This window comes from Leopardus geoffroyi, chromosome B1 (genome assembly GCF_018350155.1).
Source record: "Leopardus geoffroyi isolate Oge1 chromosome B1, O.geoffroyi_Oge1_pat1.0, whole genome shotgun sequence".
NCBI lineage: Eukaryota > Metazoa > Chordata > Mammalia > Carnivora > Felidae > Leopardus > Leopardus geoffroyi.
Window position 1 is genome coordinate 156151836 of NC_059327.1, and position 25858 is coordinate 156177693.

The following is a 25858-nucleotide window of genomic DNA, read 5'->3' on the forward strand; positions in this document are numbered from 1 at the left end:
AGACACTTTTCATTGATGAGCGTGTATAGCTCTTCAGCAACATGCAAGGACTAGTATATTCTGCAATGGATGAAAGAGTAACTGGGTACATGTCTATGTATGTATGTGAATGTGAGATTATATCAACATCTTCCTGTAAACTGAAACTTTCCAGATCGTGTATGCTTAACGAATAAGAATTGCTTAAAGACTGCCTTACATGTAAGAAAGGTTAAGAACTCAGAGATATTTCTGAGGTTTAGGAAGGCTACAGAGTGCCCCTTCCACGAGTCCAACTGTCCACAATCTTCTTTTTTCCACTGACTGATGCTTGCAATTCTGCTGTCAGAATTTAATTTCTATTTACAGCTTTTTGGCCTGTTAACAATAATTATTACTGGGAGATTAATATCTTAAGTGGTTAGTCATTCATGTAAATTTAAAAAATGGAGGACATTTTTTAGTGGGAACTTGTGGAATGATTATGAGAGTCCCAGGAGTCATAGAGGAAAAAGAAAAGATGTTAAACATTTCAATATATGCTTGCATGAACATAAGGAAACAATTGAAAGATACACACTAGACTGTTAATATTGGTTATCATAAAGTCGGGGTTTGACTGAATAACAGGGATGGATAAATGATTTTAAAGATTTATATATTTTTGCATTATTTTTTGTGTTATAATAAATATGTATTATTTGGTGATAATAAAAAAATGAAGATAAAAAATAGACTGAGGAGAAAAGAGGGCCACTAAGTGGGAAGGGATCATTTATAGGACACATCGATCCTTACAGTTTTTATAATTTTACTCAGAACTACTCTGTGAATGTCACAGGGTGGCTGTGAAATAAATTTAATGTGGCCCATTAATGAAGGTTTTGTGAATGTAGTATGTAGGTTGGAAGGTTCAGCTGTGATGATTCCCCAAACAGATGGTATTAAAAATTATTCTGGAGTACTGCTAGTTTAATTAACCTACTATTGTGGTTGCATATTATCATCTGGCACTAGATGAGTAACACTGTAGGAGGGCCTAACTTCACTCCTGTGTAAACAACAACAACACAACAAAGAATAGAGATTTGACCTTTAAACACTGTTATAACATTAAACTTGCAAAAAAAAAAAAATGATCGCCATAATAAAATGACACACTTGTGAAGTGTGAAAAAAAATTTTTACATAAGCACCAACAAAAATTAGTATCATCCTTGGGGTGCCTGGGTTGCTCAGTCAGTTCAGTGACCACTTGGGTCACTTTCCACTCAGGTCATGATCTCGTGGTTCGTGAGATCAAGCCCTGCATTGGGCTCTGCAGTGTCAGTGCTTGGGATTCTCTCTTTCCCTTTCCCTTTGCTGCTCCCTCCCCCTAAAAATAAACAAACAAACATTAAAACAAAATTAGTGCTACCTTTTCTGAAAAGCAGAGTGGAATACCATACAAATGCTAAAGCCCCAAATTCCCACTTCTGAAAGATAGTCTTAAAAAAAAAAGTCAATAGCAGAAAGAAAATTTGTGTGTACTGAGATTCTAGTTTTAGCATTATCTTTATCATTGAAGTATTGTTACCTTAATTAGCACTGGATAATTTATTTAATTTTATTACATTATAATCATGTAATAATAAAAACATAAAAAAATTGTGTGTATCATAACATCCCTTATATGGAAAAGGTTAAGGATTGAAAGGAATGTTAAAATGAAAATAACTGTGTTATAATGGTGGAATGCTGAGTAATTGAACATTTTTGAGCATTTATAGCCTTTTCTCCCTTAAAATGAAAACAACAATCTTTTTTACGGCTGAGTAATATTCCATTATATATGTAATATATGAAGTATATTTATAATATATAAATTATATATGTGATATATATATATATATATATATATATATATATATATATATATATATATCACATCACATCTCACTAAATCTTCTTTATCCATTAATCAGTGGATGGACACTTGGGCTGAAATGTTGCCATTTGCAATGACATGGATGGAACTAGAGAGTATTATACTAAGTGAAATAAGTCAGTCAGAGAAAGACAAATACCATATGATTTCACTCAGTGTAGAATTTAACAAACAAAACAAACAAGCAAAGGAAAAATAAGAAAGAAAGAGGCAAACCAAGAAACAGTTTTTGTTTTTTTTTTTAATTTTTTTTTTTCAACGTTTATTTATTTTTGGGACAGAGAGAGACAGAGCATGAACGGGGGAGGGGAAGAGAGAGAGGGAGACACAGAATCGGAAACAGGCTCCAGGCTCTGAGCCATCAGCCCAGAGCCTGACGCGGGGCTCGATCTCACGGACCGCGAGATCGTGACCTGGCTGAAGTCGGACGCTTAACCGACTGCGCCACCCAGGCGCCCCCAGGTTTTTAATAATAGAGAACAAACTGATGGTTACCATAGGGGAAGTGGGGGGGGGGAGTAGGTGAAATAGGTGACAGGGTAAGGCATGCACTTGTTGTGACGAGCACATGGTGTTGTATGGAAGTGCTGGATCCCTATGTCGAACACCTGAAGGTAATATTACACTGTATGTTAACTAACTGGAATTTAAGTAAATACTTAAAAAATAATCTTCATATAGAAAAGAAATGTCTCAAAGTAATTATGAAGCTAGGATTCCTATACATTTGGCTATGAGGAAGTGAACTACTTGTAACCTTTTGTTTTTATGTAAGAGCTGCCAAAATAATTAACAACCAGCTTACCTTTAGAACTTCTGATTTCATGAGTCTGGAGTAGTGCCCAATGCTGGCATTTTTTAAGAGATTATTTATTGTTAAAATTATTAATTTTAAAGTGTACAATTCACTTGCATTATTTTAAAATGTACATGTGTTGAATATTAATGAAGTGGTACAACTATCATCATCTAATTCCAGAGCATTTTCATCACCCCCAAAAGAAACCCATCACACATTAGCAGTCATTCCCCATTCCTCCCTTCTTATAGCTCCTAAAAGATGCTAATCTAAGTTTCTGTCTTTATGGATTTGCCTGTTCTGGACATTTCATATAAGTAGAATCATGTAATACATAGTCCTTTTGTCTGGTTTCTTTAATTTATCACAATGTGTCCAAGGTTCATCCATGTTGTAGCAAATATGACAATTGCATTCCTTCTTAAGGCCAAATAATATTCCGTTGTATGAATATATCCTATTTCACTTATCTATTCATAGATTGACAGGAATTTGTGTTGTTTTCGCACTTTTGGCTATTATGAATAATGCTGCTTATTAACATTGATGTTCAAATTTCTGTATTGGCATATGTTTTCAATTCTTTTGAGTGTGTACTTTGGAGTAAAATTGCTAGGTCATATGGCAACTCTATGCTTAACTTTTTGAGAAACTGGAAAACTGTTTTCCAAAACATCAACAGCTTTATATATTTCCATCAGCAATGTCTGAGGATTCCAAATTTCTCGACATCCTTGCAAATTCTTGTTCTTATCTGTCTTTTCATCCTAGTAGGTGTGAAGTAGCATGTCATTGTTGTTTTGATATAATCTCCCTGGTGACTAATAATGTTAAACATCTTTTAAATGCTGGATAGTCATTGGTATATCTTCTTTGGGGAAATGTCAATTCAATGTCAATGTTTAAATTTGTTATTTGTCTTTTTATTGTTGAGTTGCAATGTTTCTTTATATACAGTAGATGCAATTCCTTTATCAGATACATGATTAAAAAGACCCAACCACTAGGCCGTTATTTCTGTTTCTTTGTTCACTTCATTACAGTTGTTATGATGACAAAAATACATACTATAAATGCAAATATAAAACAAAAATATCGACTTGCATGTACCATAATTTCCCTTATATAGATAAACCTAAAATTAGAGGTTATGATGAAAATAATTATGTTGTGATGGTGGGATGAGTAATTAAATATTTTAGTGCATAATAACTTTTTGGCTATGATCAAAAATAATCTGAGAGATGTATACACGTGAAAAGATTAAATATAAAAAAAGTACAAAAGTTTTAAATTTTTGTGTAGTTTTATTTATCTCATTTATCTTTTCTTATTAGTGTTTTTGTTGTCATATCTGAGAAACCATTACCTAATCCATGAGGTTTGCTCTTACGTTTTCATCTAATAGTTTTATAGTTTTAGCTTTTGTTTTTGATTCCATGATCCATTTTGAGTTATTTTTGTATAAGGTTTAAGGAAGGGATATAACTTCATTCTTCTGCAAACGGATGTCCAGTTTTCAGAGCACCATTTGTTGAAAAGACTGGTCTTTCCCCTTTGAATTATCTTGTCACCTTTGTCACAATTAGCTGGCCAAAATTTAAGGTTTTATTTCTGAATTCTCAATCTATTCCATTGGTCTATATATTCATTCTTATGTCAGTACCACATTGTTATTAGTATGCCTTAGTAGTATGTTTTGAGACCAGGAACAAATTTGTTCCTCTTAAGATTGTTTTGGATATATTGTACCCCTTGAATTGCTGTATAAACTTTTTGGATCTGTTTGTCAATTTCTGAAAAAGAAAAAAAAAAAAAGCAGCCGGGGTATTTATTGGAATTGTACTGAATCAGGAGATCAATTTTGGGAATATTTCCAACTGTATTAGTTTTGTGGGACTGATGAACAAAGTACTGCAACCTGACTGGCCTAAACAACAGAAATTTCTTTTCTCACAGTGCTGGAGGCTGGAAGTCTGAGATCAAGGTGTTGGCAGAATTGGTCCCTTTTGAAGGCTATGACCCTTGAACAATGCAGGTCAAAATCTGCATATAAAATTTTACTCCCCCCCAAACTTAACTACTGACAGCCCACTGTTGACTGGAAGCCTTACCAATAACACAAGCAGTTATTAACATATATTTTGTATATTATATGTATTACATAATTTATTTTACCATAAAGTAAACTAGAGAAAAGGAAATGCTATTAAAATAATTATGAGGAGAAAGTACATGTATAGTACTGAACAATGTGTTCGATGAGAAAATGAAACCTGAATTGTATTTAACTTTATTTTATTTTTTTAACATTTAAAAAAATTATTATTTATATTTGAGAGACAGAAAGACAGAGCATGAGTGGGGGAGAGGCAGAGAGAGAGGGAGACATAGAATCTGAAGCAGGTTCCAGGCTCTGAGCTGTCAGCACAGAGCTCCATGGAGGGCTCAAACTCATGAACTGCGAGATCGCGACCTGAGCCCAAGCCGGACGCTTAACCGACTGAGCCACCCAGGAACCCCAAATTGTATTGAAATGATAACTTAGGAGTTATAAAGTGTCAACTCTTTCATTATCTCCACTTTGCATAAAGATATTCTCTAATCGTTCTGAATCATGTTAAAATACTAGAAGTCGCTCTGATTAAGGAATATCGTCTTTGCTTTAGTAAAGCATACTGGTTCAAGTATGTTATGATTCTCACTCTTTTATACTCTTCTTATTTGCTTAGGTACTGAGCCTTTAAATGAGACAGGAATGTTTGAGCTAGAATTGTGAAAGCAACATACATTCTGGAAACGGGAAGAAGGGAAAAGAGATAAATATGCTAGGGTTTTGGGGGGCTCAGGGGTAGAGAGTGGAATAGAGGGAGGTTTTGGCATAGATTTATGTGTTCCAAGTATCATATATATACTGGGTATACATTCCCATTGCGATTGTGAAAAATGGCTCTGCCTGTCTCATTGCAGCTCTGCTCTGGGGGCTAAATGTTTCCCCCAAATGTTTCTTCCCAACTTTCTGTGAAAATATTTCCCATGGATAAACAAATAAATAAATGCCATGGATAAATATCTCAATGGAAATATGATGTATTACATCCAAATAAAACAATGGTTATGTCTTCCTGATGCCACCATTTCAAGGTGGCAAAACAAGGAAACTTATCAGTGGAAAATAGAAGGTGAAAGAATTGCCAATATCAGTAGTGAATTTGCAGCAGAAAAATGGAAGGCATTAAGTCCATATTACATATATATTATATATATTCCATATAATATATTATACATACTAAGTCCATATTATATATGTGTAGTGGGCTTTGCCAGCCAAATCTCTTTCATTTAAAGTATCTTCAAGGGGTGCCTGGGTAGCTCAGTTGGTTAAGCATCTGACTTTGGCTCAGGTCATGATTTTATGGTCTGTGAGTTTGAGCCCCGCATTGGGCTCTGTGCTGGCTGCTCAGAGCCTGGGGTCTGTTTAGGATTCTGTGTCTCCCTTGCTCTCTGCCTCTCTCCTGCTCTCTCTCTCTCTTTAAAATAAATAAACATTAAAAAAAAAAAAGAATTAGTTTACATGTATAAATTAGATATTACTTTCTATTCAGTTTGGTATTATCCGGGGTTAGCAAAAATCCAACAATCATCAAAATTGTACTTAATGAGGTAGGTTATATGAATGAATAAATATTACATTTCCTTCTGCCCCAAATCATTTTATCTTGAATTTCAGTCTGCGATAACCACAATTTATCTGATATTTCATACACATTTATGTGTATTTTTTACGGTGTCAGTTGTTTTGTTTTCCAGTTGATTCATTTATGTTCCACTGTTTTGATTCTTCAGCCAGATTTTAAACTGAGAATAGGACATTTCTTCTATTTTGTGTTTTCCATAACATTGTGCACGGAAAAAACCTCAGTAGTCACTACTGACTTCGTTCAACAAGTGAATGAATAAAATAAATATTTTACTTGCGTTGAAAGTTTACTTAAATTGTTACTCTCTCTCTTTTTATTTTTTATTTTTTAATGGTTATTTATTTTTGAGAGGCAGAGAGAGATGAGCATGAGCAGGGGAGGGGCAGAGAGAGAGGGAGACATAGAATCCGAAGCAGGCTCCAGTCTCTGAGCTGTCAGCACAGAGCCTGACTTGGGACTTGAACCATGACCCATGAGATCATGACCTGAGCCAGAGGCGGACCCTTAACCAATTGAGCCACCCAGGCAGCACCCCCACCAACGTCATTTATTTTTTCTATTAAGTTAAAAAAAATTTTTTTTTAATGTTTATTCATCTTTGAGAGGCAGAGCATGAGTGGGGAAGGGGCAGAGAGAGGGAGACACAGAATCCAAAGCAGGCTCCAGGCTCCAAGCTTTCAGCACAAAGCCCCAGGCAGGGCTCGAACTCAGGAACAGCGAGATCATGACCTCATGACCTGAGCCAAAGTCAGAAGCTCAACCGACTGAGCCACCCAGGTGCCACCCCCACCTCTTTTTTTAATATCAAGAGTTTGATGCTTAGTTAAGGAAGAATTGTTTTCCCCCAGTCATTCTGTTTCATTCTGTTTGGGAATTGGGGAAATTAGCTCTGAAACACCAAAAGCAGTTTTTTCTGCATTCTATGGGTATTTCAGATATCAAGAACTTTTTAACACTACATTAAGAGAACTGTGACAGTGTTTTCATAACCCTGTGGTGAATCAGAATTTTTATGAAACTACAGAAAAATTGATGAGAATTGCCATTAATAGGGGCACCTGGGCGGCTCAGCTGGTTAAGTGTCGGATTTTGATTTCCACACTGGCTGTGTGGAGCCTGCCTGGGATATTTTTTCCCTTCTCTCTCTGCCCCTACCCCACTTGTGTGCACGTTCTCTCTCTTTCAAACCAAATAAATAAACCTAAAAAATTTTAAAAAAAGAATTACTATTACAGAATTGTGGGACTGAGCTGCTCAGAGAGTTAGTGTATAGTGTGTGCATATACATGAATGATAATCTCTCAATATTTTGAATATAATGAAGAGAGTATCATATTTCCTTTCTGAATCAATTGATACAGAATTTTCATTCTTTATTTAATATGTGGAAGAATATGTAAAAGTATCTCTAGGAAAACTATCATATATTGGATATGTGATAGAGAAGCAGGGCCAATATAATGAAAGAGATAGTTCTATTTACATAGTGAGGTCACTTTTTCTTTCTTTTTTTCATTTTTACTGCTTGTAATTCAAATGCTTTCATTTAGAAAGATAGTTTTTAAGTTAGAGGAAATATGATACTTAAAGTAAAATGCATGATCCCTCAAGTTAATTAATGAAGCTATTGTGTTTTTAAAAGCTCATTTGAAAAACAAGGACAATAACTTCATTTTTAAAATTTCTTTAAAGTTTGTTTATTACGAGAGAGCGTATGTGCATGTGCACACCAAGGGGTGAGCAAGGGAGGGATAGAGAGAGAGGGAGAGAGAAAATCCCAAGCAGGTTCCAGAGTGAGCATGGAGCCCCAATCTGGGACTTGATCTCACTAATTGTGAGATCATAACCTGAGATGAAGTCAAGATTCGGTTGCTTAACTGAGTGAGCCACCCAGGTGCCTCGTGTCTGATTTATTTCACTTAATATATGCCCTCTAGGTCCCTCAATGTTATCACAAATGGCAAGATTTTATTCATTTTTATGGCTGAGTAATATTGACTCGCACATATACCACATCTTCTTTATCCATTCATGTATCAGTAGACTTGGGTTACTGCTGTATCTTGGCTGGTGTAGATAATGCTGCAATAAAACAGGAACACATGTATCTCTTCAAATTGGTGTTTTCATTTTCTTTGGATAAATACTCAGAAGTGAAATTGCTGGATCATATGGTAGTTCTATTTTTAATTTTGTTGAGGGAACTTTCATACTGTTTTCTATAGGGGCTGCACCAATCTACATTCCCACCAGTAATGCACAAGGTTTCCAAATATAGAACAATTAGAAATTTGTCCCGTCTTTCCTATTTCTGTGCCATCTAAACTATACCAAATATATAAGAAACTTTCACTTTGTCCTTCTCTCTTTTCTTGTTTTCCCACTGTCTTCACCGAGATTAAGATTAATTTAGGGCATCTTGGGGAAAATGGGGAATAAAAAGCTATCATAAGAAACATCATTCTATTTTACATCCTGAATTGCTTCTGATGTGTCATGCTTTATGTTATTTCTTTACTCATTATTTCTATTACTATCTAGTTGTTATTAATTCATTATTGATTTTGAAGGTTGCTTCTCTGCAAGAGGTATATATTCTCTTTATTTTCTTTAGAAGTCTGTGCTTAGAAGGAGGAAAATGTGACCTAGGACTGTTTTCTAAAAGTCTGTATCGATATTTTAATCAGGGAAAAGTTAGTACTGACTTGGACTGAAATAAGGCTAATACAAAGTATTTTACCGTAAATTGTTTCTGGTTAGTGTTGGAAGAGTATGCAAACTTATTTCCACCTCCACAGCTACTAAACATTAGGAGAGACAAAAGACTTGTATGCGTAATATCTCATTGATGAAGAGGTCCATATTAGAATTTTATAATATTTATTATTATGCTGTGACATCCATATAAAAATAATTAAATAATAATGATCTCACATGAGTAGTTTAATAAAAATAAAAGCAGATATAAGCATTAAGATGTGGGTTAATCTTATCTAACTACTGGCATGTACTGAAAGAAAATCATTAGAAATGTGTAATTGAGAAGTCATTGAATTTACTTCAACTAGATTGGTTTCAAATTGGTAAGTAATTTACTTTTGAGGTCAGGTGTGAATTTTAAAGTAAAAAAAGGTGAATTACATTACTATTATTAAAAAACAAAATCAACTGACCTTATAGCAGGGAGATTAACCTGAATTATCTGGGTGGGCCTAATGTAATCACATGAATAGTTGAAAGCAGAAGGGAAAGGTAAAAAAGTCAGTCAGATATGTGTCAGAAAGGGAAATTAGAGAGCTCTGAAGCATGAGAGGAATTCAATCAACTGCTGGAGAGGGACTGCATGGAAAGCATTAGAAGGACTGTAAGTAGCCTCCGGGAACAGACATGGACTCCCAGCTGACAGCCAGTGAAGAAACAGTCATGAGCAAAGGGATACTACCAGCAGCCTGAGTTAGCTTGGAAGCAGATTCTTCCCAGAGTCTTCCAAGGAGCCCAGTTGGCCCACACTTTGATTTCAGTCTTATGAAACCTGGAGCAGAGAAAGCAGCCAAGCCAAAATCAGATTTCTGACTTCAAGAAAGGTGAGATAAGAAATTTGCATTGTTTCAAGCTGCTAAAAAAAAAAGAAAACAAAAAACAAAAACGCATGTGAGAACTCTATTGTCTGTTGCTTGGTGTCAGGAAATCTACACTGGCACTTACACAGTGAATCCTTTTCATCTGAGAGCTTTTGTTACGAGTAATTCCAAATAAAGAGTAATAGATGAAGGCAGAATTGAACAATTAGATCTAAATATAAACAAATAGAAGGGCCCATATTTTATACTTAAAGTCCAAAATAGTGTGACATTAACTGCTATTGATTGGATCATAACTTCAACCAAGATGTGCCGGAAAGAATGAAAATCTTTCTAATTATGATACATTAGTATATGGAGTATAGTTGTGTTTATAGAAAACTTTTTCCTGCAAATCATGGGTGTCTCTGCATTTATTGTTTAATCTTTATATGATCATGAATGAACATTAATAAGCCACATAGATTTCTTTCTTAGTCACAATCATATATGTGGCTTCAGAGCCACACAAGGGTGTTATTCGACTCTAACTTTGTCTAAGTAGAGAAAATGTGATGGTAGCTGTAGACCAGAAGTCAATCTGATTCTCTTTTTATCTGCGCTATATTCCCTCACTAATCTTTATCATATTATTTTCAGGTTTCCATTAAAAAAAAACTTTCCAATGAGTGACCTTGTGAAGACATTTATTAGCATCCCTGATTACCATTATTTGCTAAGGACCCCCAGATACATACTTATAATCTACTCCCTACATTGATAGATTCTTTTATCCAGACATTATGCTGGCATCTGCTCCCAAACAAAATCTATAGTAAGCATTTAAAAGTTTTTCACCCTAGGTTTTTTTTTGCCTTAGTATCTCATCTTAGTTAAAACAAACAAGACAAAACAAAAAAGTAGGTATTTTTCCTTTTTACTTATTCATTATCCAGTCCTTTTCCTCAAATCTATTTTTTCTATTTATCCACTTATTACATCTCCATAACTACTACTTAGCTAGAACCACTCTCATCTCCCACCCGGATAACTTTATTTTATTTTTTTGTTTATTTTTTAATAATCTCTACACCCTACGTGGGGCCCAACTCATGACCCCAAGACCAACAGTCACATGCTCTCCTGACTGAACTAGCCAGAAGGCCTGTACCTGGATAATTTTAATACTGTTCTCACCAGTCATCCTAATTCTGTACCTACCACTCCTTTCTCCCCCACCTCCCTCCGGCAAGAACTGAGAGTGACATTTTAAAACCAAAGTTAGATTGTGTCACTTTGCTCTTAAAACTCTCCAAATTATTTCTCATTGGAATTAAAGTTCAAACTCCTTATTGTGGCCTTTGAAGCTTTACTTGAACGGGTTCCTGAGTAACTCTGACTTTCTTTCCCACCTCTTTTGCCCTTTGTTGAGTTTGGCCATACTGAACTTCTTCCTATACTTCAACTATAACAGATTTGTTTGGATTTGACTCTAAATACCAGCTCCTCAGAAACCATCCTTGACAACTATCTAAAGTAATTTCATTCTATACCCATTATTTGAACTAATTTTCATTAAAGTACTATATTATCTGATTATGTATATGTTTATGCATTTTTTATGCCTCTGCCTTCTTGAATACAAACCCCATATTAGTAGTGACATTGCTGTCTCCTGCCATGTTCCTATATCTTATAACAGCATTGAGAACACAGTAGTCTTTTGGTAATATTTTGTAAATAGATAAATGGACATTTTTAGAATGCATTCTTAGAAGTAGAATTCCTGGACCAAATGTAATGAAGGTTTGTCTCCTGAAGCAAACAACTAAACATCTTTCACAATATTATTTAACTTTTAATTCAATGGATGAGAGTATCTGTTTTCAAACATTCATCAAATAAAACGAGATTACATCAAAAAGAAATACAGCCAATTTGTTGGATAAAAAAAAATAATACCGTATACACTTAGAATTCTTTATTGTGGAGGTTGAATTATTTATTATTTATTTTTGAGGTCTTATTTCTGTTGCTAATCTATATTTCTTCTTTTGATCTACTATTACCAATAATTTCTAACTTTGGTTGAACATGAAAATAGCCTTCTAAGTAAAAAGAAAACAAAGGAACTAATATCTAGGTCCCGCTTTTGAAAATTCTGATTTAATTTGTCCAGAGTGGGCCCTGGCATTTTTTAGAAAAACTGCTTCAGGGGTTAATAATGTTTTACCAGGTTTGAGAACCACTTGAAATTCATTAATAAGTATTTTGTGTTCTTAAACACGCACCTTCAGATTTGAGCCCCCCTCTGTGAAATTGGGAGAATAAACACGGGCAAAATAAACTATCAGAAGATCTATATTACTTCTTTATGCCCTCTGTATGTGTGATAATTACTGAACTGTTTTCTTTCAGCTTCCAAACCACCCTTAAATACTCTGCTTTGTAAAGCTGGTGCCGAAACCCTGGAAACTAGGTTTTCTCCTTTGCCAGCTGGTTCCTGTTAAGTTCTGCCAGTAGGGGTGACACAGGGAGACTAGAGGGTTGGAGGTGGAGGAAGAGACTTAGGATATTACTATGCAACATCTCTTCACCTAAAGGCAGCGGTTTGCTACAGTTGAAGAAGCCAATTCTGAGTTACAGATTTTCCAGCAATAGCAGAACCAGTCTCATTAAAGACATCCTTCTCAGAGTTCTGAATCCCAACTCCTTAGGGTCCCTCCTCTGAGGCTCCAATAATATTGGAACCCTGATCCTTTTGCAGAGATCTGATTCACAGTCCCACTGGGCCCCTTCGCCAAGATTCTAAACTTTAGTAATATCAACCTTGTCCTTTTCTTCTCTGGGCCCTGGGTTAGCACTAGCTTCCTGCAGTTACTACTTCCTGAAACCTCCATGTTTTTTTTTTTTTTCCTTTTCAGTTCTCTGATACCTGGTGAGCACTTATTTATGTGAAATTCTCTCCGTTCACATAGCTTATGCAACTTCTACATCCGGACTGGATTGTGACTAACAAAGAAGGACTGAATCACTGGCTAATTAAAATGTCTAAGGCATATTTCAGGCTATATTTCAGTTTCTAAAAGAGCCCTTAGAGTTATGGGAAGAAGGAGTTAAGTGGCCTTCTGATGTGGATCCCAAAGGCACAAATTTCAGCTCTTTGGTTAAAAATGAAACAAAACAAATCCTCTTTTTTTAATAGTGATCTCATTCTAGCCACACATTCGTATATTCTTGAATTGCCCGGTGAGGTTCTTGGTTGCAGACCAGGGAGGGTAATGAGTGACATGATAATAAGGGTTCAGGGCAGAAGAAAACATGATGAAAAGATTACAGGATTAGAAAAGGAATCGGTACTGAGGGATATTTCTGAAAGTATTTCTGAACGTGTTTCTTCTTCTAAAACAGTAAAATAGTTATTCTCGCCCTACTTACATGATACGTTTTTTGGCAAAAATAGGAAATCATCTAACTAAAAATATTTTGAGGGATAAGGATTGCTACATTGGTAAATATTTAAGTGTGTATAATTAAGAAAATTAAATCGTATAAAAAAGGGTCTAGGCACATCATTAAATTTTTGTTGACTGTGTTCATTCCTTCTCATCTCAAGTGTAGGAATTACAAATTCAGCCTTATTTAACATCTCTCTGTATTCAGGTGCATATAGACATATATATTTTGAACCATTCGTCTAGCATAAATTCCCATTTGGATTGCTAGTCCCTGGAGGTTAGGTACTTTGCCTCATCTTACACAGTTATCCTTGAATAATACTGGTAGCCTCGATATTGTAAGGAAAAAAAGTGTTGTGTCATGGGCATAATTACTGACACCAAGATTTGAGTGGAGGCTGACAAATTTGTATAGCACTTTCAAGAAAATGACTAAAGTGATATGCAAATATTTAGGTCCTAAATTAAATACAAAAATAATAAACTTGAAGCACTTTGTAATTGGTACGTAATAAACATTTTAAAGAGATTAAAAATGATCATTTCTAATATTTGAAGCAATATTAACATGACAGTGTGCTAGTTTTAACTCTCTCAGCAAGGTTGGACAGGTGGGACAATATAGAGACATCTAAAGAACAGAAACGAAAGTGCCAATCTTCCAATCAAGAGACTATTAGCTTGGTTCTCTGATTTTGAGTAAAAGCCTCCCCTTGTTGTCTTACAAAATAAATCAAGGACCATATATTGTCAATGATTCTGTGACCTCTTGGTGTGTTTGAGGGACTAGACGTTTAGAAACTGCTTTTGGACCTAATTGTCCCTTGTTTTTGCTTCTGAGAATTGGCTCTTATTACCTGCAGTGAATATCAGCTGTGGCTGCACCAGCTGGCACCAAAGAAAGTTCATGTGGAAGGAAACTTTCCATTTGGGGCACAAATTCTACCTCTTTGTCAGGTTTTGTGCCAAGAAAAAAAAGAAAGATGAAACACACCAAATATAGAAAACAGTTCTTCCTAAGCACAGCAGAAAACATTATTTATTGAATCTGTGATAATCCTGGGCTTTCCCGTAAACCAACCTTTATAGCCTGAGGGGTACACTTGAGTGAGCATCAACTCTTCCTAAACAGGAAGCGCTGACAGCAGAGCACGTCACCTGACATTCTATGTCCCTTCTTCATGCCAGGCGAATCTGAGACCTCTGCTGCTGGCCTCCTCTCTCCTCGTGTCCGCATTCCCTTCTGCCTCCATTCTGCGGGGGCTCTGACAGCAGCAAGCCTCAGTTACTGCAGTTGTCTTGGCACAGACACTCAGATGTGCTGTTCTCTGGCTGCTCACTCTGACTATTGGCAGACAGGATGAACAGGCTGCAGAATCAAGCCCATTAGTGTCAACCTAATCCCCTGTAATGGGATCCACACTGGCCAAGATTAGGCACCATTCCCCATCCCCACCCTCATGGACTATGTCAGCCCAGCACAGTATTGAGCAGTTAATAGAAGGGATGATAGCATTGTGTTTGCCGCCACCTTTTGAGGAAAACCAGAACAATGCCACTGGGAATTGGGTGTTGTAAGTGCAAAAACCGAGCAAAATCTTAATTTTCATAGTGAAAGGACATGATTGAGATGTGTTCACATGCATATTCCTAGATGTACCTTTTTTTAGGACCATGTTGCTGGTGCCACTGCTACGGTAGTACAAATACTCAAGAAAAAATATTAGCTTTTTGAACAGGATTGCGCAGGTGTGTAAGAGATACAGAAAGCGAGAAAGAAAGGGAGAGAAACAGAAAGAATGAGAATGATGATCATTTTATGTCACACTTTCATTAGGGGAGGGACGGGTAGAACTTTAGTTAAGGTTTGCTGGGGGGTGGAGGCTCTGAGACTGATAAGAGACGGCACTAGATTTCTAATTATTAAAACTCCGTAGAATGTTGTATTAGGTGAGGAATAAAGTTTTTAGATTGAGTTATAAAAAAAGAGGATGATGTTGATGAACTTTTGCGGCCCCTTGTCATAAAGTTAAAAGTGTCTTTTATAGCCTGATGGGCTTCTTTGCCCACTTTTTCTACCTCTCCAGTTCAGGTCATTTTGAACATCAGAATACACTGGGACACATAGAAGAAACCTGTGTTTTGGCAATAATACAGGGAAGCCAAAGTCTAAATACCAGCAGAAAAACAGTAAGTCAGTTTGAATGTTGTTCACCAGTGACAATGGCCTTGCACTCCCAAGACATAGTGGACATGGAACAGCAGACAGAAGCATCAGAAGACCGATGAGATTGTCTCTGCAATCTTGGGCAATGTCAACATGGCTGCTGACAGTCATAAGCCCTTGAAATTTCCAAGCTCTGTTGATGGAAATATACTCTTCCCGATATACTCTAGTAAACCACGGACCCCTCCGAGTTCAGCTGCTCCTTGATGCAGCACCTGTGCAAGTACCTGTGGGGCTAAAAATAGCAACAGCTAAAACTACATGGAAATCAAAAGCAAACCCCATTGTGTTCACAGTTTGTGTTTCCATCTAACTCCTTGTAAGGACACCCACTTAACATACTTTCCCAGATTTTATAGGTAGCTGCAGCATTGGTTCTTATTTCTTTCCAGGGGAGTTTTTTTTTTTTCCCCCCCCATCAAGAATTTAGTTTTAGAGAGCTGAGTCATATTTGCCTACATTTCCGGATTATGTGGGCCTCCTCTGAAAGCTTTACATAATAAAGCTTTTCAATTGGGAAACACAGTGAATGGTGGACAGACTAAGTTTTCTGTAATTAAGGGTAATTAAGATTCTCAGTGGGAGACGAACTCAGAAGGGAGAGCCACAGAATATACCTGAAACAGTCTCCATTGATCTTCCAATCCCTATTCAGAGTTATTACAACCAGGCAGAATACAAGGAAAAGTTTCGATCTTAGTGAGGAATATGTTCTGTGTGGACCCTCTGGGAAGATCCAAAGATCCTGTTTGTTAGCTTTTGTCCCTGGAGTTTAGAATCATTTACATCAACTCTAGCTCCACCCAGTTCAGGTCATATTGAACACATTGGAAACAACAGATATGAAGGATGTTTTCATTCCTAACAGAGCTGCCCCTTTTAAGCCCAAATCTGAACACACTAAATAAGACTTTACTAGAGACTTCTATTTCCAACGTCAGCAGCCATTTCTTTTTATAAAAATGTCACACTGTCCATCTGGAATTTAGGTTTGTGATAAGAACTATGCCAGAGAATCACAGGCTCATGAGCCAAAGTAGATCACACCTTCCTCTGCCTTCAACAAAAACTCCACCCCAATCATGAATTGTGGTGAAATGAGTTAATAGTCATATATATCTCAGCAAGAAAGGCAAAAATTTCCAAACTCAACACTTAGGATTCTTTGGGCTGCTCTGGCTTTCCCCAACTTTCTCTCTAATACCATCAGGTTTGCACTCAGAACTGCAGAACGGCACAGATGTCCCTTGAGTCATCCCCTAAATGACATTCAGGAGGCAGAATTAGTTTTAGACACTGCAGAAGTCTGGCAAGTATTGCCATGCTGAGAGAAAGCAATAACAACAACAAAATGTATAACTCTTTTCTTCTTTTCGGCAGTTTTAATACTTTCTATGACATCATAATTGCAGAGTTGAGAAACAATGTACTTGAATAATCTGATCTGAAAGAACATTCTCAATTACTTCAGAGTCATCTTCTCCTTCTCTTGTGTAGACCTGTAAGTAAGGAGAATTTACATCACAGACATTTCCGACTTCTTATTGCATATATAATTCAAGCACAATGATGATTCATTACTTTTTTGTGTTTGGCATAATTATTTTAAAGATTTTTCCATGATATTGGCTGGATTAATAGCTCATGTTGTAAATTGCTCAGTAGTATTATAATGTCTATATACGCCACCATATATCGTTTATTCACTTGTTGGGCATTTGGGTAGTTGCCAGTTTGTGACTGTTATGAATAAAGCAGCTACAAACATTTTTGTGCAACTCTTTTTATGTGTGCAGGTATCCTAATTCCTCTGAAGTAAATACTCAAGTGAAATTATTAAGGTGCAGTGTCGGTGACAAATTTTTTTAGTTTTCCAAAGTAGTATCATTTTATACTTCAAGAGAGATTTGTGTGTTTAATTTTGATCAAGCCTAATTTATAACTTTTATAGCTATGATTTGCAGTGTCCTTTCAAGGAAATATTGGTCTACTTCATAACCATTAAGATATTCTCATGAATGTACCAAGGAGTTTATACTTTTAGCTTTCAGGGTTAGGTCTGTGATCAATTTCAAAATAATTTTTGTGTATAGTGTGAGGTAGCTCCTGCTATGTATCTTATTTTATATGTTTATCCGGTTGTTTCAGTACCATTTGTTGATTTCCATTTCCCCAATGAATTGCATTGCATTTCTGAACTTTCTGCAAATTCCATTTCTGAACTTTATTTGGCCTACTGAATTATTTTTCTCTCCTTATACCAGTATTTCACAGTGTGATTATAATACCTTTTTAGAAATTCTTGAAATCAGGCAGTGAAAGTCTTTCAAATGTTTTTTGTTGTTGTTTTGTTTTGTTTTTAAATAAGGGTTTTTCCAGGAGCACCTGGGTAGCTCAGTCGATTAAGTCTCTGACTCTTGATTTTGGTTTAGGTCATGATCTCACAGTTCATGGGTTTGAGCCCTGAGTTGGTCTCTGCTCTGACAGCATGAGTCTTGCTTGGGACTCTCTCTCTCATCCTCTCTCTCTGGCCCTCCTCCACTTATGTGCACCACACATGCACACATGCTCACTCTCTCTCTCTCATTCTCTCAAAATAAATACATAAATTAAAAAAAAAGTTTTTTTCAGTTATAAGATAAATAAGTTCTGGGGATGTAATATACAGCATGGTGATTTTAGTTATTACCAATACTGTATTGTATATTAGAGTCGCTAAGAGAGTAGATCCTAAAAGTTTTCAACACACAATACAAATTGTAACTACATGAGATGATGGATGTGTTAATTAACCTTATTGCGGTGATCATTTTGCAACATATTCATTTATTAAATCATCAAATTGTACACCTGAAACTCATTCAAAGTTTTGTGTCAATTATATCTCAATAAAGCTGGGGAAATTTTATAAGAAATAATTTTGTTTATGCAAGATCTTTGCATTTCTATATGCACTTTGAACTAGCTTCTAAGTGGCTACCAAAATTTTTATTATGCTTTTGATTGGGACTATATTGAAACATATGGGTCAATTTGGGGAAATTGATATCACAACAATATTGTGTCTTAAAATCCATGAACATGGTATATTTACCCATTTATTGAGGCCTCTTTTAATTTCTTTAACCAGTGTTTTGTAGTTTTTAGTGTAGAGGCTGTGCTTGACATTCATTAAATCTATTTCTAAGTGTTTTTATGTGAGCTTGTAAATTTCCTTTGTTCTCAAGGATCACAGTTTTGGGCTGTCTGTTCTCCAATTATGAAAACAGTTACCTTGTCTATTTTGTCTACTGTCTTATTTGTTTATTCTGGCAGGGTAAGTTTGACACCAGTTACTTTCTCATGACCAGAAATGAAAATGCTAAAACAATCATTTTGAAACAGAAAACATTTTATGTCTTCCTCTTTTCAAAACCTTGCTCTGGATCCCATTTCAATTACAGTGAAAGGCCTTACAAGTCTCTAGGATCCTACCTAATTCACATACTATCGTTCCCAAGCCAACTCATTACCTCTCTTTCTGTTGTGGCTATAATACCAGTTACATTAGGTTCACTGTTGTTCCTCAAACTTTCCAGGCAAAAATCCAATGGGATTTGATGTCTTTTCTGCTTGTAATAATCTCACACAGATATTTGGTTGATTTTCGCCCTCCTCCTTCAAATCTGTATATACATCTCATCCTCCCAAAGGGGTTTACCCTGTTCAACTACTTAATAGTAGAAACTGGTCTTTCCTTTGCCTGGATATACCAATCCCTCTTATCTTATTCCATGTCTTTTCTTTTTGCCAACAACATTTGTTACCTTCTAATGTTGTAGCTAACATTTTAAAAAATGTTTGTTCTTTATTGTCTTAGTATAGCATACCTGCAAGTGCCTTACATATACCTAGCAGATATTTTACTATATTTCTGCTCATACCTAAGTGCCAGTTTCTGCATCTTTGAGCTTGACAGTTTCCCTCTGGATCTGTAGAAAACTGTTCTGTGTGTGGTAGACTGAATATGTGGAGAGAGTAACAATCTAAAAGAAGCTCTCAAACAACTTCCATGAGTTAGTCCGCAATTATGCCAGCTCTCTCAAGCCTTTTGTGCCTAATTCTCAAGACTGTTTAATTTTTATTTCCTGGAGTTTCTCCCAATACTGACACTCTCTTACTATGATAATTGACATAACAATTTGTCATTGATTGGTTGCCTTCATATCCCTAATTCAATTGCTTACTATTATACCTTCCAAAACATCTACTTCTAAATAAATTATTTGCACTCAAACTCAGGATCTGCGTTTGAAAAAAAACAAAACAAAACAAACTAGGACATCAACTAGAGTGTAAGTTTCATGAAAGCAAGGATTTTTCCTTTTACTACTATTACTATTATTTTAATTGATGTATCTCAAATCCCTATGATAGTGTCAAGTACAGAGTAGATATACAAATATTTGTGGAATGAGTTCATGAACTTAGTTAATACTTTCCAGAAATATTCCCTACTAATGATACAAAAAGTATGAGTTTTCATAACTTATGTTTAGAATTTTGAGTGCCAATTTTAGAAATGTAAAAGTAAACCTCGTTTCTATTGCATTTTAAGAGTTATTTAATAATTTAAAATGATTTCTTTAATAATTAGTGATTTTTTATTTCTAAAGTTTTCTTATGGTTATTTATATTTTCTTTATGAATTGGCTTGTTCTTTGTAGTTTGGGGGCAGAGATGTAAAATATTTTAATATTTACTTTTTTTACAAGTATTTTTCCTTATTTTTAAAATCTTCCAATATATTTTATGTCTAGAAATTTTATGTTTATGTAGTTGAATCAATTGATCTTTTTTGAGATTCTTCCTATATCCGCACTCAAAATATTATGTTTTCTTCTAGCATTTTGTGTCTTTTAAAATTATATTCACTCTTTATTTTACCCAGAATCTATTTGTATTTCAGATGATTGCTTTCTCTTTTTTTTTTTAATTTTTTTTTAATGTTTATTTTTAATTTTTTTTTTCAACGTTTATTTATTTTTGGGACAGAGACAGAGCATGAACGGGGGAGGGGCAGAGAGAGAGGGAGACACAGAATCGGAAACAGGCTCCAGGCTCTGAGCCATCAGCCCAGAGCCCGACGCGGGGCTCGAACTCCGGGACCGCGAGATCGTGACCTGGCTGAAGTCGGACGCTTAACCGACTGCGCCACCCAGGCGCCCCGTTTTCTCTTTAGTATAGATAGCTAATTACCACAGCACTGTTTCTTGAATGTATTGAATTGTATTTGGAAGAATGAGTATGGTTTAACTAGGAGGATAAGGAAGGGAAGGAATTTTCAGCAAATGTAATCGCATGGTAGAAGACAAAAGTACAATTAAAAAAATAGTGGAATCTGTGACCTATAAATAATTTAGCGCATGACTGGAAAAATAGTTTGGAACTCTACACTTAGTTCTGGATCCCAGTTATTTTATACTACTATATCTTTTAAATGAGCAGATGGTACCTGTGGCAGAGATAGTAATGCTTGCCAAGTAATCCGCATGCTCCCCTACATATCCCAGCCTCCCTTGCAGTTATGTTTAAGCCATGTGATTCGTTCTGTACAAAAAGCTGTGAGTGGAAGTTATGGCAGTCCTGTCTGGGCTGATGCAGTAAAGAGTATGAGATTACTCTAGTCTCCTTTTCTCCTTCTGTGGAGCTGTCAGAGGAGCTATGTTGAAAATGCCAGCTGAGATGGCAGAAACTTCATCAGCCTAGGTCTGTATGAGCAGAGTCCATAGACAATCCATGTGGGACATTTAATGAGTGGGAAAAATAAGCCTTTATTGTATTTGATTTCTAAAATACAGGAGATAACTTTCTGCAGCATCACTTACTTTGTCTTGACTAAAATTGTATCTAAAACCACAACATTAAATGAAACTCATTATCCCTCACTCCAAAACTATTGCCCCATCAAATTTTCTAATTTCTGTTAATGGCAGTCCTTAGTTTCATAGGAAGGAAACTGGTTCCTTAGTTTCATAGGAGTGGTCTGAGGATTAAATAAATGAATACATTTGGGGAACTTAAAATTTAGCAGCCTCACAGTAAGTGTTTGATATCATCATTTTAATTTTTGTTAGTTACTTGGGTGCAGAATCCTGGATTTGCTTTAGCTTAAGCCTTATTCTAATTTCATTCGTTACCAGTATATTTATTCTAACTCCTAAAGTTAGCATTAAATCAAGCTGACTTCTGTATCCTCTCCTGCCACCTTAGTTCAAGCTTGACTTAGTCCATTGTAATAGTCTTATAACTGGAGTGCCTTCCATTATAAGATTAGTTTTGCTATTATAGAGGAAATACAGTCAATCAGATTTCTCTGAAACTTAAATTGTTGAGTGCTTTCCTATTGCATATTAGGGATAAATTTTCACTTCAGGTTCTCTATGATGGAAGACCAACTTACAATTAGGCTCGGTTGTACATCAAACCCTACTATGTTTTCTCTAACCCTACTATATTACTATCCTCAAACCACATCCTATATTTTTCTGCTTATATGCTTTATTCAGGTGCAAATGTTAGTTATTATGCAAATACTCTAAATCTCAATTAAGATCCAAACTCAAATATCACCTTTCCTAAAAGTCTTCCATGGTTTTCCTAAGTAGAAGAAACGTCTGCTGAATTCTTAAGGTATATTGCATCCTCCTGAAATTGCTCTATATCTTTATCACATCTATAAGATATTACATATTTAATATAGAAACTCATCTTTAATTTTAATTACCCCTTAAAATAGCATCCTATATCTCATGGGTGAATGATGTGTTTCTTGAATATAGAAGTGGGTAAAAGCTAATAAATGAGAAGTTAGAAAATTTTCATGCTGAGTTCTGCAAAGCCTACATTTCTTTTGCAGAATTTAGTTTTTATTTATGTATTTATTTAGGGTCTATTTTTAATTCAAATCATTTGATTGAATCCAGTGCATTTATTATTTATTAAATAAAACATTTAAGTTATCTTCTTTTACTTTTCTACCAGGTAATGTTTATGTCATTATTTTCTTAACAGAAAATCAATGACAGGTTTAAATTTCCCTTGTATAAAAGCCTGGATTAAAATATACCTACAGAGGCAACATGAAATAGCAAAATTAGAAAAAAAATGGTTTAGGGGACACTAAAGCTAAATGGTGCTACACTTTGAAAGAAAGAAGATATGAAAGGTCCTGTAAAGCAGCTGCAATTATAAATGTTAATAAGAAACCATGAAAGAACAAGAACTATAAATGAGTCTTTTAAAAAGTAGAGAAATATGATAAATTGTGGTACTTGGATAGTCACAATTAGCAAAATGGAAAATAATTAAATAAATCGAATGAGAACAGATATAGTGATATATGAGGTTAGACTTGTTCAAGAACTCTGTCATTAGCAGTATCTTTCTGTTGGTGAAGAAAAAAATGAGAGAAAGAATTTTTCTGTGAAAATAAAAGATAGGTGTCTATGCCCTATTATACTTATTGAAATGGTGGTCTGGCAGTGAGCTATCCACAGGGATGATAATCTACAAATAGGCAAATGTCCCTGAATCCTCAGGGATGCAACCTCTGTCGCATGACTGCCACTCAAGCAAGTACTTGGAAGATTTAGGTCACTAAAGACTAACCTTTTCCTGCCTGTGTTTTCCTTTGCCTAGTGTGGCTATGAATTACACAGCAGGGAAGGGGTTTGTCTGTGCTCATTAAAGACACAGGATTGAACACATATGGTTTCCAATACCTAAGTTTAACTGTGGTAACCCTTTAGAATATTCCTAAGGAAACAGTGACCTACCATACCAGTAATTCTTAAAAATACAACTGCAGAGGTATAAATTATAGCTCCAATTCTAGATTAAAAAAAGAAACAAAAGAAAAAAATTGACTATTGGCCTAGGAAACACGGCCTAATCTCAAATTCCAGGATTGGTGTTGTGTCCACATATATCTCTGAAATAATGGAACTGTCAGGCCTGTGTCTAGAGTTCTCCAAAACTGAACCCATTAGTGTAATCTGTGCAGAAATGGGTATACTGACTGGTCTTATTTAGTTCTTCCCATTCAAATTAAGTTAGAGCCACAGACTTAACTTAGAAGTCACAGTTATATGCTGACATTAACAGGCCAACAGTTACTGGCCTTCAGACACTGCTTTTACCCTAATACCTATTGCTTTCAGTCACTGACTACATGTTAGAGTTACTTTGGTATGGGAAAGATGTACTAGTCAGGAAATATATATAAATCCTAAAGATACAAGCTTGATAACTGCTATGCTGTCCATAGGTACGAAAATTACTGATTTCTGGTTATTACTAAATTACATAAAGCTTCTCAGCCTAAGCCAAGCTGCCATTTTATTAATTTCTTGAAGAGATGATCTAAGCTCTACTTAAATATCTGATGCCATTTCATCCCTATTGTGAGTAGCTACAACTACATATATTTAACTTTGCTCCTTCAACATGTATTGAAAGTCTCCTAATGGGAAACACTGTTTTAAGCATTATGTATAAAAAATTGAGTTCTATAGAAGAAGCTCTGTGTAAAGATTATATTTAGTGGGCCAGGCAGACAATAAACAGATAAATACAAAATAATTAGTATAGTATCTTGAGTGTAAAACAGGATGATGTGCTAGAGATGAAGTGGGCAGGAAAGGCCTTTCTGAGAAGACAACATTAAAGTTAATTCCTGAATTTTGAAGAGTGAGCCATTCAAATATCCTAGAATAAAGGTTTAAGATTTGAATGAAACTGCTATATCTGAAGGACAGAAAGATAGTCAGTATAGTGTACTGAGTTGGGGTCACAGTGGTGGTGTGTGTGGTCAGAAGTTGGTAGGGGTAGATACTGAGGTCTATTGTATGTACCTATGTTATATTCTAAGTGTAAAGGGAAGCTTTTGGTTGTTCTTAAGCAGAGGAACAAAGCACTGTGATTTATATTTTAAAAAATCCTTCTGTTTGCTCTGTTGAGAATGGATTGGAAAGGGGCAAGAGTGGAAGTAGAGAGATCCATTAGAAGTTTGTTGCAATAATCTAGATGAAAGACGATGACTTGGGTGACAACAGAAAAGATGATAAATGGTTAAATTCATCAGAACTGCTTGAGAGTAGGGTCAGTGGGTGGTGACAGTTTTTCTCTAGATATGTTAGTTTTGAGATGCCTATTAGAACCCCAGGTAGAAATATCAGGTAGATAGTTCCGTGTATGAATCTGCAGTTTGAGTAAGACCTCAAGTCTGAATGCATACATTCAGGGCAAAGGTGCATAATTGTATTTAAAGCCATGAAATGAAATTGTCAATGAATATACGGACAAAATCATGGATTCTAGATCCAGTGAAAAGTCTAGTGGAAGTGGAGAAGCCAGACTAGGAGATTCGGAAATGGTAGGCAGTAAAGAAGAGAACTAGGAAAGAAGTATCTTGAATATATGGAGGGAAAACAAAAGAAAACAAAACAAACAAAGCTACAAGAAAGAAAGGATAACCAGCAGTGTCTAATATTGCTGATTGGCCAAATAATATAAACACAGGGAAGCGACTCTGGGATCAATGGAAAGAGAAATGGGGTAGTGATTATAGGAGGACATGGGGTCCAGAGACGGTTTATTTTATTCAAGGTTGTTTGCATGCTACTGGCAATGCTACCACAGAGAAAAATTGCTGCTGAGGAAAAGAGAATTCTTGCAGAGTTTAAATTGTAGAGAGTGCATCTAATCCCAGGAATTTGGGATTTCTTTTGGCTGAATTGATAATTTTGAGCTTATGCACTGCAGAATTAAGAATGAAACTCAAAATTGCCCAGCACAGTAGTAAGCCTGTAACGACTAACCTGAAAAAGCCAGTCAACGTGATTCATTATATTTCTACAAAAATAAGCACTGTGAATGTGGTTGGCATAGATTAATTTATCATCCTACAGTGTTAATGTTGTGGAATGAAATTAATACTCAAATACTGTGCTAATTTTATATAATTTAATTAGAGTAATATAGTCAGGATAGAATTTTTGCGTTTGAATATAAACTTAAAGAACATCTAGCTCTATTATCTCATATTATAATAGGTGGAAACTTGGCTGTAGATTGCCCAAAGTCACACAAAGTAGCTTTGGATGGTGGAGAGGTTGTGAAAACGTGATCTTGATATATCCTATCTTTTTAACCTTACTTAATAAAT

At 35.6% G+C, this 25858-nt stretch overlaps 1 long non-coding RNA gene across 1 annotated transcript in view; it reads left to right on the top strand.

Moving 5' to 3' along the window:
* Window positions 1-25858, top strand: part of LOC123583455 — a 60112-nt gene that overhangs the window by 16908 nt on the left and 17346 nt on the right. The gene's annotated exons all lie outside the window — the stretch shown is intronic.